The sequence below is a fragment of the Ictidomys tridecemlineatus genome, chromosome 4, assembly GCF_052094955.1.
Source record: "Ictidomys tridecemlineatus isolate mIctTri1 chromosome 4, mIctTri1.hap1, whole genome shotgun sequence".
NCBI classification, from domain to species: Eukaryota; Metazoa; Chordata; class Mammalia; order Rodentia; family Sciuridae; genus Ictidomys; species Ictidomys tridecemlineatus.
Window position 1 is genome coordinate 30,559,460 of NC_135480.1, and position 12,169 is coordinate 30,571,628.

The 12,169-nt window shown below is 38.9% G+C and overlaps 1 long non-coding RNA gene and 1 other non-coding gene across 3 annotated transcripts in view; one reads left to right on the forward strand and one right to left on the reverse strand.

The window, feature by feature from the left end:
* LOC120889985 (uncharacterized) overlaps positions 1-12,169 on the forward strand; it is a 53,283-nt gene that overhangs the window by 19,480 nt on the left and 21,634 nt on the right. The window lies entirely within an intron of this gene.
* On the reverse strand, positions 4,103-4,170 carry Trnav-cac (transfer RNA valine (anticodon CAC)). The gene has a single exon. It is a non-coding gene; the product is annotated as a tRNA-Val (tRNA).

Genomic DNA, 12,169 nt, shown 5'->3' on the forward strand with positions numbered 1-12,169 from the left:
CAATACCCAGGGTGCTCTCAACCAAGAGCACCCTGGATTCCCTGTGCCACAGCTCCTCAGCGTCATTGACCCTTTCATTTCTTGAAACCCAGAATCTTCTCATGGACTTAGAACTTTCAGTTTTCTTTTGCATGATGCAAAAGGGAGCCCATTGTTCCAATTCTTTTTATCTTCCTGGGAAGTTTTGCCACAGTGATGATGAGGAGGAGGAAGATGATGATGATAATAATTATTATTGTCTTTCTGGCCACAGGCATTTTGTGTCTCTCAAGCTTACTCTGGAAGGTTTCATTAACGTCAACGTTTACACTACAAAGGTTGAGGACTTAATCCTTTGCAGGAGATTAAAAGTCCAAGAAGGTATATTAAGACTGTAGGAGCAACGTGCTGGTGAATGTTTAACAACCGGCGCTCAAGGGGAAAAGTTTATACACATGTGTAGTATTGTGAAATATATATTTTATCTTTGTTCCCATTTCCTGGCATAGAGCCCCTGAAACACTCATAGGTAAAGGCACTAGGAGAATCTTTTCATTTCCATGTTTGGTCTTGTCCTCAGATCCTTTCACAGAGCTCCTAAGAACAGTGTCATTTTCTGAGTGAGCATTTTTTGTTCTAGGGAGGTGTCTGTTAGTGGTTCCTGGATAGTGGCAGGATGGGAACTGATCACCAGAGAGTTAACTGTATAATTAGAGGGTTGGAACTTTCAGCCCCACCCTTTTACCTGTAGGGAGAGGAAAGGTGCTAATGGTTGAGTTAATCCCCAATGGTCCATGGTTATGCTTAGGTAATGAAGGTGCCATAAACCCCCAAAAGAACTGGTTTTGGAGAGCATCCAGGTTGGCAAACACTTGAACGTTGGAAGGGAAGTTTCTGCATTTGGGATACTTCTACAACTTACCCCATGTATCTTTTTATCTAGTTGTTCACCTGTATCCTTTGAACCTGAGGAAAGGATTGTGAGAACCCTACTATATGGCTGATTGGTTAGAAGCACAGATCACAATATGTGCTTGGGACTAGTATCCGAAGTTGGGGTGGGGGAAATCTTATGGGACTGAGGCCTCAACCTGTGGGATCTGACATTATCCTTAGGTACTGTTAGAATTGAATTGAATTAGAGGAGACCCAGCTATTCTTCTGGAAAATCTGCAGAATTGCTTGGTGTGTGGGAATCTACTTCCCATCTGGTGTCAGAAGTGTTGAGTGACTTTATGAGAGGAGATAGCAGGATAGGAAAAACTGTTTTTCCCTATCTTCTTAGAACATGTGTGTCTCTCATATATTGTAAATACATTTATATGTATATATGTGCATATGTTTATATTTTAATGTAATAAAAACAACTTACAAATAAGACATATAGTACTTTTTATTTAAAATTCTATAGGGCAAATTGATTGTCACAAAATACTTCTGTTGATTTTTGCCTAAATCTTACAGTGGTTACAAGTAGCAAGCCTAGTTTCAATATGGACAGTGTCAATCATTTTCCTTTACATCAATCAGTGAGAAAAAATGAAACAAACTCCACTTGTTTCTCAGTGACATGAGCCACTTCTTTACCTAGTAAGATGATAGTATTTATTGATTTATTTTGGTATCAGGGATTGAACTCAGGCACTCGACTACTGAGCCACATTCCCAGCCCTGTTTTGTATTTCATTAGAGACCAGGTCTCACTGAGTTGCTTAGCACCTTGCTTTTGCTGAGGCTGGCTTTGAACTCATGATCCTCCTGCTGCAGCCTCCCAAGATGCTGGGATTACACACGTGTACCATTGTGCCCAGCCAAGATGGTAGTTTTGGAATACCGGAAGAATGTTCCCTCCAACTTTTGTGCCATCCACAACAAAGCCATTATAGACACCACATACTTTAAACTGTATTATTAACATTTTCTCCATCACTTTTTTGAGTCTAGACAATCAATATAATAATAAATCAAGCCCTGACTTGTGGTATCTGCTGATTTCCATAATGTAACCACTCCCACTGCTATGGTTTTGATGTGGTTTATCCCTGAAGTGTTCATGTGTTAGAAGATTGGTCCCCAGTGTGACAAAGTAGGAGGTGATGGAAACTTCTAGAGGTGGGGCCTAGTGGGAGTGCTGCCCTTGAAAGGAATTAATATAGTCCTTGTGGGACCTTGGTTAGTTCTTGGAAGATGGTTGTTAAAAGAAAGCAAGACCAGCTCCTCCTCAGACTCCCTGGCTTCCTGTCTTACCATGTGACCTATCTCTCTCTCTCTCTCTCTTTCTCTCAGGTACTCCCACCTTGCTGTTATTTACCAAGTGACAAATCCAAGGGTCCCCTAACCAGAGCAGATCGGATGCCAGTGCCATCCCTTTGAACCTCCAACACTATGAGCTAAACAAATCTCTTTTCTTTGTATGTATGCAGTATTTTGTCAAGCATTTTGTCATAGCAATGGAAAACTAATATTTCCACCATACCTAATTAGGTAAACTAACAATAAGATGTCACTGAACAGAGATTGGAAGAGATGTACAACAGAAGACTATTATAAAATATTTGTACCATTACAGATACAACAGATGTAAATAACCTTCAGAGCATGGACAATAGTAGAATGTAGTTGAATATTTAGAGAAAAATATTGGGTATTTGTTAGCCTTTTGTTTTAAATGTTACTTATTTAATGATAAGTTAAGATAATTTATTTTTAAAATTTTTTTAAATTTTTTTTTAGTTGTAGATGGACACAATAACTTTATTTTTATCTGTTTATTTTTATGTGGTGCTGAGGATCGAACCCAGGGCCTCACACGCGCAAAGCAAGCACTCTACCCCTGAGCTACAACCCCAGCCCTACATAATTTAATATTTAATAATGACTTTAAAACTGGCTTGCAAATTTCCTGAAAATTTAACAATCAGCTAACAAGCTGGTACAAACTGGCTTCTTCAACACACTACTGGGCATGTCAAACCAATAACATAATTTAAGTTTAGTGTTATGCTTCTCATGATCACATACACATTTCCTACTTGGCATGTCTGTGATGATTGTTTTATTAGTTACTACAAATGGCCCCTGACTTAAAAGGTGCTGAGGATGGAACCCAGTGCCTCAGATGTGCTAAGCAAGTGCTACAACTCCAGCCCCTGTTAGTGATATTTTTATGAAGTATTTCTAGGTCTCCACTTTATTATAAGTTAAGAAATATGATTAAAAACTTTACTTTCCTGGTTGCTTGGAGTTAGTGGTGGGTAAGTATTTGTTTATTTTAGCTGAAGAAATGTGAGCAGAAATAATGCGCATGGCTTTGGGGTGAAAGCTTTAAGACCTAACACACAAGTTGGCATACTCTTTCTCTCCCTCTACCTTAAATGCTTTATTTAGTGGCTTCTCCATCAGCCTGGGTCCCACAGGGAGCAGGACCTAGAACAGATCCCTCAGTTAATCTAAAGCGAATATTTAGTGTGAGTGAGAAATCAAGCTGTTGTGTGAAGTCCCTGAGATTTTTTGGAATGTTTGTTATTGCAGCATGACCTAGAGTACTCTGACCAATGTTATGTCTAATATTTAAGAGTCTAAAGCACATTAGAGAATCTCACAAATTAGCCAGTTTTATCTTAAAGAATCTCATAAATTATCTTGTTTTATCTTTAATATGTACTTTATTTAGATTTGTCATTTTAAACTGAAGAACATTAGATAATTTTTAACAGAATTAGATTCTCTGAGAAGCTGATTTATTACATAAAATTATTTGATTTATTACAATAATTGTTTAAGTGTTTAAGAAGATTTTGCAAATATGAGTTGCAAGTCTGTCCTGTAAATTATTTGAAGTGCTTGGGGAAGTGGGGCAGTATTATGCAAATTTAATTTATAATATTATTAGTTACTACAAATGGTCCCTGACTTAAAATATCTTGATTTATTTTTTTTAATATTTATTTTTTAGTTGTAGTTGGACACAATATACCCTTATTTTATTTATTTATTTTTATGTGGGTGCTGAGGATCAAACTCAGGGTCTCATGTGTGCAAGGTGAGTGCTCTACCAGTGACCACAACCCCAGCCTCAAAATAGCTTGACTTATGGTTGTTGTGTTTTTTTTTTTTTTTTTTTTTGTGATGCTGGGGATTGAACCCAGGACCTTGTGCATGTGAGGCAAGCACTCTACCAACTGAGCTATATTTCCAGTCCCTGACTTATGATTTTTCAACTTTATAATGATGTTGAGAAAGTGATATGAGTTCAATAGAAATCATACTTTGAATTTTAAATTTTGACCTTTTCCCAGGCTTTAAATATATCATAAAAACTCTTCCGATGTTCAACTGCAGGCTAATGAAAGTGTTCTGATCACACTGAAGTTCTTGTCTAAGCCATGATGTTCTGCAGGCTGGGTGTGTTAGGTGAATTTTCAAGTTATAGTATTTTCAACTTCTGATGGGTTTATGGGACATTACCCCATCCTCAGTCAAGGAGCATGTGTAGTTATTTGGGAGAATTTTCTCTGTTAAATTTTAACCAAGTGAATATTAAAAACCATTACTAAATTTATAATTAAAATGAGATCCATAAATTAAACTTAGAAATGCAAGAAAAAATTCAACTGACAACTTTTATGAAATTAATATTAAGTTAAAGCCCAAGTAATTGTATGGTCCTGTTCAAGCAAAACTACTCTTCATCATTAAAAAAACAAACAAACAAACAAAAAAAACCCTCAGTTAAGGCTCCTCTCTTCATACTTCAGGATATAGCAAAAAGAATATCCAACTAAAAGTTGAGACCAGGATCCTATTTCTGGTAGAGCCCCCAAATAATCTGTGTTCTTGAAGAAACTCTTAGGTCTTTAATAAACTCATGCCAGATGAGAATGTTTGGATGGATGATCTTTCTGATAATGTGTTGCTTTTGTTGAGATGGGATCTTGATGTGTTGCACAGGCTGGTCTTGAACTCAGGGGATCCTCCCACCTCACTTGAGAGGCACCACCATGCCTGACTTCTCTGATAATTTTTGTGATGCCTCTTTCTAGTTATCTTTTGTTTCATTATAAACTATCACAGAATTTAATGGCTTAAAGTAATTTTTTTTAAAGCTCTCACAATTCTGTGGTTGATTGGGCTGATTTGGTTGGTTCTCGCTCCTTGGGATCCCAGCAGGGACTGTAATCATCTGGGGTCTCCATGAAGCTACCATGTCTCAGAGGGCTCACTCACATCCTGCCCAGGATGGCTGGAAGATTGGGTCTGGCTGGCATGCTGGAGGGCCTGGCCACTTTCTCTACAGAGTGTCAGGGCATCTCTTTCCCTGTGTGTCTTTCCAATAGGGCAGTCAGAATTCTTTTTATGGCAATTCACAGTTCCTCAATGTAGGATGCAGAAATTACCAGTCTTAGGCCCAGAAGAGGCCCAGTATCACTTCCATTGCATTCCATTGATTCAAGCAAGTAGTAAAACCAGCCTGGATTCATTGTGGGTGGGGACTATGCAAGAGCGTGGCCACTGGAAGGAATGGTTCATGGAGCCAACTTTGGAGACCAACTACCAAAACTCTTTCTTTTTTTAATTTGGTTCAGTTGCATTACATAAAATGGTGTCTTTCGGGACTAATAATGTAGCTTACCGGTAGAGTATGTTCCTAGCATGTGAGGCCTCGGGTTCTATCTCTAGGACTGCAAAAAAAAAAAAAAGAAAGAAAATAAAATCTGTTTTCAGGATGGTGGGTTTCATTGTGGCATATTCACACGTATATAAAAACACAATTGGGGGGGCTGGGGATGTGGCTCAAGCGGTAGCGCGCTCGCCTAGTGTGCGTGCGACCCGGGTTCGATCCTCAGCACCACATACAAACAAAAATGTTGTGTCCGCCGAGAATTAAGAAAAAATAAATAAATATTAAAAAAAAAACCCCACAATTGGGGATCTGGGGTTGTAGCTCAGTGGTAGAGTGCTTGCCTAGCATGTGTGAGACCCTGGGTTCAATCCCCAGCACTACATAAAACTAAATAAACAATAAAGGTATTGTGTCCATCTACAACTAAAAATATTTTTTAAAAAACCCCACAATTCGATCAATTTCAATCCCAAGTATCTCTCATGTAACTCAGCCCTAGGGGTAATGGCTATTAGTTATTCAAGAATGGCTATTATATGATATATTTGCTATTCCTACATTCCTTAGCATTCTCTTCTTAATTATTGATCCCCTGTTACTCCGGTCCCCTATTACAGTTGATAATTTTTTATATTAAACTTTCATGCTATAATTACTACATGGTTTCTCCTTCTTGATTACACACAAACTGTATACAAATCTTAACTTGTACCCTGTTCTTACCTCTCAGCCAATCAAAAAAAAAATATCGAGAATATATTTTAAAGTCCTTTTGACGTATGAATTGTCCTGGAGTTGTGCCTCTTCCATCCTGTTCCACTCCCACCAAATCCTTCTTCAGCCCATGCTATAGCTTCAGAAATTATGATACTATTCTGGAAACAGACTGCATTCTTTCACATACTTGCAGACCCCGGTTCTTTGGCCTAGAATTTTTCTTCCTGTATTGTTCTGGAAGCATTCTTATCCTTCACGACCCAGCTGTAGTATTATCTTTGTGACGCTTCTGTGGCAGAGTTATTCATATACCTCTATGTTAGCACTTGGCACATAGTATTTTATTTTCCCAGTAAATGATAAGCTCCCTGAAGACAGAAAATATCCTGGTTACTTTTATATTCCTAGATACAAGAACAATGCTCAACACATAGTAGGACATCAGTGAACATTTGTCAAATGAACCAATTTGTCTACATGTAATGCAAAAGATGGAAAAAGTTTCAAAGCCATTATCATTTATGATAATCAGCTACCATTACAGCTCAGCAATGTTTTTGGAGGGTGGGTACTGGGGATTGAACTCAGGGGTTCTATCTCCAGGACTGCAAAAGAAAAGCATGCTAGCCAAACCCAATCTTCCAGCCATCCTGGGTAGAGTGCCAGGGGCACTCGACCACTGAGCCACATCCTCAGCCCTATTTTTTTGTATTTTATTTAGAGACAGGGTCTCACTGAGTACTTAGCACCTAGCTTTTGGGGCAGCTGGCTTTGAACTCGCCATCCCCCTGCCTCAGCCTCCCGAGCAGCTGGGTTTACAGGCAGGCATGTGCCACCGCACTCGGCTTAGCAATTATTTTTTTTGACAAATTATGAAAGTTATGACTACTCAGAGAATCAATTCTCCAGAGTCTGTCCCACTCTGATAAGTGTTAAACCATAGCAGTCTCAGGCTTCTATACATGGACCAACAAGCCAAAATGCTATTCCCAGTCTCAAGGTCTCAGCTCAGTTCCTTCCCCATGGAAATTATATTAAGCGTCAGGTATCTGTAGTTAGAGAGACTAGAGATCTTGGTGAGCTAACTGACTCTTCCAGCTTCACTTTTCTCACCTATACGGACCTTGCAGAAGATGAATAAATGAGATAATGCAAAAAAAAGCTTGCATGGTACTTCACACCAAATGAATCTCAAATACTAGGTGCTGTTGACATTCCCTTGTGCTCACATTTAGCAGCAATTTCAACAATTTCTCCCTACAATTTTTTTTCTGGAAAGGACATTTGGTTAACAGTCCCAGCCTGGATATTCTGATAGACCATTCCTGACAGACTTGGAGATCTGGACACCAGTCTCTGCCTATTCTTTGCTATATAATCAACCCATTCTAGAATTTGGGGCATCCCCAGTCCATCTCTTTGGAGAGTAACTTATGCCACATCTCACATTCACCTTTGTTCTCAGGGCACATGTCCAAACCCACAGCCTTTAAGTCAGACAGAATCTGTAAAGTCTCTTCTTCAGTCCCAATTTCCAACTCTTGTCCTGCCTCACCCCCATCTTCTTTACCCACAGCTGACACAATCTGGCATATACAACGACAGTCTGAAAGCAGCAAATGCAGAAGCTGTCTGCTTTCCTGCCCAAAAGCAGAGTTGTTTGGGAAATTTTTTATCAGAAATAAACGATTCTAGGGTTCCATATAATTGATGCAGAAGTAAATGTGCTGGTAACCCACTGTTTGTTTTTCTGTTTTTGTTGCCTGGAGAGGAGGAAACGTTGGCTAGAGCTTCTGTATGCCTCAGAGGCTTTGGACCAGCCTCTTTGGCTTCCTCCACCAATAACTAACATTAATAGGGGAGCCCTTACCCTTGAGCGTGGTCCCAAAGGAATTAAAATCTTAGTCCTGTTACTTGCCAACCGTGAGCATAGGCAAGTTCCTTACCTCCTCTAACCCTCAGTGTTTCCAGCTATAGAATTGGGGGTGGTAATCATAGTAGCTACAAAAAGAAACTTGGATAATACACAGAAACTACTCAGCACAGTACTTGGTATAGAATAAGTGCCTAATTGAAAGCTAGCACTCTTACTCTCCCAAATGGCCTAGAAATAATAAAACAACAAAAGCCACTGCATTAAGGTAGAAAAATGTCTTCCTGGAGGACTATGCACACGTGGGTTTGGAATAACAGTGTGACCTTTCTAGGACCTCAGGGTATTCAGGAGTTCCAGATACATGAACTTGGGCATCATTTCCTTCCAGATGTTGTTGCATTTTAACAATTTATGATAAAATTTCCATAACATAAAAATTTACCATTCTGACCATTTTTGTCTTGAATCTTTAGGTCTGTCCACAACTCATAAAATAATCAATGATTACTAAAAGTTCACATTTAAAAAAATTCATTTAAACAATGAAGGAGGGGTTAATGGTTTACTTAAGGGAAGTGCAGTAGAATTGACTTCAGGGTATGTTTTAATTCAACAGCTCAAATAATTTCAACTAAAAACTTGTTTCTTTCCATATTTTTTTCTTTGCCCTGTGATGTACTGATTTTATTTGTTTGTTTAATATCAAACCCAGGACATTGTGTATTCTATGCAAGCCCTCTGCCTACCACTAAGCTACACTCCCATTCTTGCACTGATTTTATTATCCACAAAGTGAATTCCTGGCAGCTCCAAGCTCTGTGCTTTCAGTTAAAAGATACAAACCCAAACAAAAAACCACTAGCCAGGTCAAACCTCTAGTCCTCATAACCACTCTTTTGGAGAACAGGATGTCTCATGGTCCTCCCACTGGTGGGAAAGGAAACTCTCCTCTGTACAGATGTCCCCATGTCTCCTTATGTCTAGTTGTCTTAAACTATATTGTGGGCCTATTTTGGAAAGATCATGGTACCCAGGGGAGCTAGGGCACAGTGACTGGCTTAAGGAAGTCACATGGTTTATTATAGAATTGGAGCTGGATTCATCCAACCCAAACCAAGTGACTAAAACAGGGGAGGAGTGCTTCTTTACAAGCATACCCTGGAGTTATTACTCATAAAGGAAATGTTCACTGCAAATACTTTGTCCTGCCTCCTTACCACCCACCATCCCAGAAGAAATGACTTCACATTTTATCTTCCTTATTTATATCTTCTTACTCAGTGGTACTCTGGCCCAGTCTACATTGGTTTTTTTTTTTTTTTTTGTTACCAGGGATTGAATCCAGGAGTACTTAACCACTGAGCCACATCCCCAGCACTTTCTTTTCTTTCTTTTTTTTGAGACAGGGTCTCCTTAAATTGCTTAGGATCCTGCTAAGTTGCTTAGGACCTTACTAAGTTGTTGAGGCTGGTTTTGAACTTGCCACCCTCAGGCCTTAGCCTCCCAAACTGCTGGAATTATAGGGCATGTGCCACTGCACTCTGCTCCATTGGTACTTACATAATGACAGGAAGATGAGTCATAATCGATGACTCTTTAAGAGTCTACGTTTTCAATGACTACTCCCGAATAAAGGGGTCCTTCATTGAATTTGAGATATAGTTTGAATTGTCAGCCTATCCCCACAAAAGTTGTCACCATGTGGCCTGAAACTTGGCTTTGAAAACCTCACTACCTGTAAAAGAAGAAATCTAAAGTCAACTTTAGACTTTGGACAAGCAAGGCCCACTGTCATAATGACCCTAATCATGCTGCATCCCAGTTCAGTGCCTTGGAGACAGAAAGCGTTCTGCATATCTCACTAACAGTGTGTACGTGCTCTTACATAAACTGAGCTGGTCTTCTGATAATCTTTTTGAATTCACAGATCTCTGCAGAACAAGGGAGTTTTGTTTGGGCCATTCTGACACAGTTTTTTTTTTTTTTTTTCATGTTTTTGTGTTGAGTTATAGTGCTTGCTTCCTAAAAGCTTTCCTTTCTGAAGGAGAGGACTGAAAGATAAAACAATTAGGAATTTGCAAGAAAAGAACACAATTACTGATTGAATCAGTATTGATTTCTAAAATTCTTATTCCATTTAAATTAAAACAAATGATCATAACCAATATTGATAAGCATCACCTTTAAGAGTTTTCATTTAGTCTTTTTAAAGGTGAGTACTCATTTCTCCTGCTTTTTCCTGGTTAACTATGCCTGAGGTAGGAGAATTGCCAATTGTATCTTGCTGTAACTGAGACATAACTGCTCACTGGTGACAGCATACTTTAGTTGCAGGCAAAGCATTAAAAAAAAAAAAGGCATCTTATTTGCTGATATGAGAAACCTAAACAAATGACAATATTTTTTTTTAAGTTCTTGAACTTTAAATATCCTGAACCATGAATATGTGAGAAATATAAGATACATACTATCATAACATTTTGTTACTTTCTAAAGTGATGACCACTTTTTAGTCAAGTCTAGCCAATCTAGACTAAAGGGTCAGTCCTGGGGCTGCGGATGTAGTTCAGTGGTGAAATACTTGTCTAGCATGCATGAAGCTGTAGGTTTGATTTCCAGTGCTGCAAAAAAAAAAAAAAAAAAAAAAAAAGGGAGGGGGAGGGTTTCAGTCCTTTTTGGACTTTTCCTCTCTCTCCCCACACATGCACTCTCTTTTACTGTTTTCCCCTTATGTATAATAGTTACATTTGAATTTCAGTACATATTAGCTCTTGCAATTGACAAATGAAGGAATACATAATTTTTTTTACCTTAAAAATTTTAATGTTTTTAAGAACAGATTTATTGTCAGGCAAATGGTAAACAATTAACTTCACACATGTAAAGTGTTCAGTTTCATGTTTTTGTCATAGATATACACCCATGAAACCACCACCATCAAGATAGTAAACACATCTATCACCTCCAAATTTCCTCATGACTCCTGGTAATCGACCCTGGGTCCTTTAACCTCCTTTCCAAGCAACCGCTAATCTACCTTCTGTCGATATAGGCAGAAAGTGTTACACAGATGGAATCAGATGGCATGAACTTTTTTATGTCCTGCTACTTTTACTCAATATAATTATTTCAAGATCATCTATATTGACACATGAATCAATGATTTGTTTCTTTTTATTGCTGAATAGTAAGAAATGTAGTTTTAATAACTGATCCTTGAAATTCATGAAGTAGAACTGTGTTAATTACGTATAATCTCTTACTTGAACACAATAACAGAGGTTAGTTTGTCTGAGGTTGAATCTCTGAGATTCATTAAATGTGAGATTTTATAATGCTACTGGAATTCTTGGGACACCAGGTTTGCCTTTTGACCTTAAGTCTCTAGCAGGTTGTGTTAATACTGCAAGAATGTGCATAAGAATAAGATTTGATGTTGGCTTGAATTGCAGAATCATCAAAATTTATGACTAGAGGGATATTTGGAGATTTTGCCATTTCTTCATTATAGAGATGAAGTAGTGAACTCCCAGAAAGGGGTCTAACTAAGATCTTATGGAACAAGTTTCTTTGAACCACATTATGAAGAGGGTGCTGGAAGGTGGAGGTAGAAGTAGAGGAGGTGGTGACTTGGCCTTTTGCTGACTTGGCCTTTTGCTGACTTGGCCTCCTCTCTTCATTCTTGGCTGCAGACCTCTGAGCCTCTGTCTCATTCTCCTTGTGGCCCCGGGCCAAGGGTCCATCCCCACCAGTGTCCACCATCTTGTGCAACAGAATGGATAGCTTTGTTCCATCACAGCAAGTTTCTTGCAGGCTCTGGATGTTGAGAGCAGCTCTGAAACCTAAACTTCAAGAAACCCTCTGCCTGATGCAGCTGAACTACCATATTTAAGGGCTGTGGCTACTCTGCTTGTTGCTTTAGAACAGCCCTCAAGGTGTCTCTGCCCGGGAGACCAAACTGATGATGCAGCACT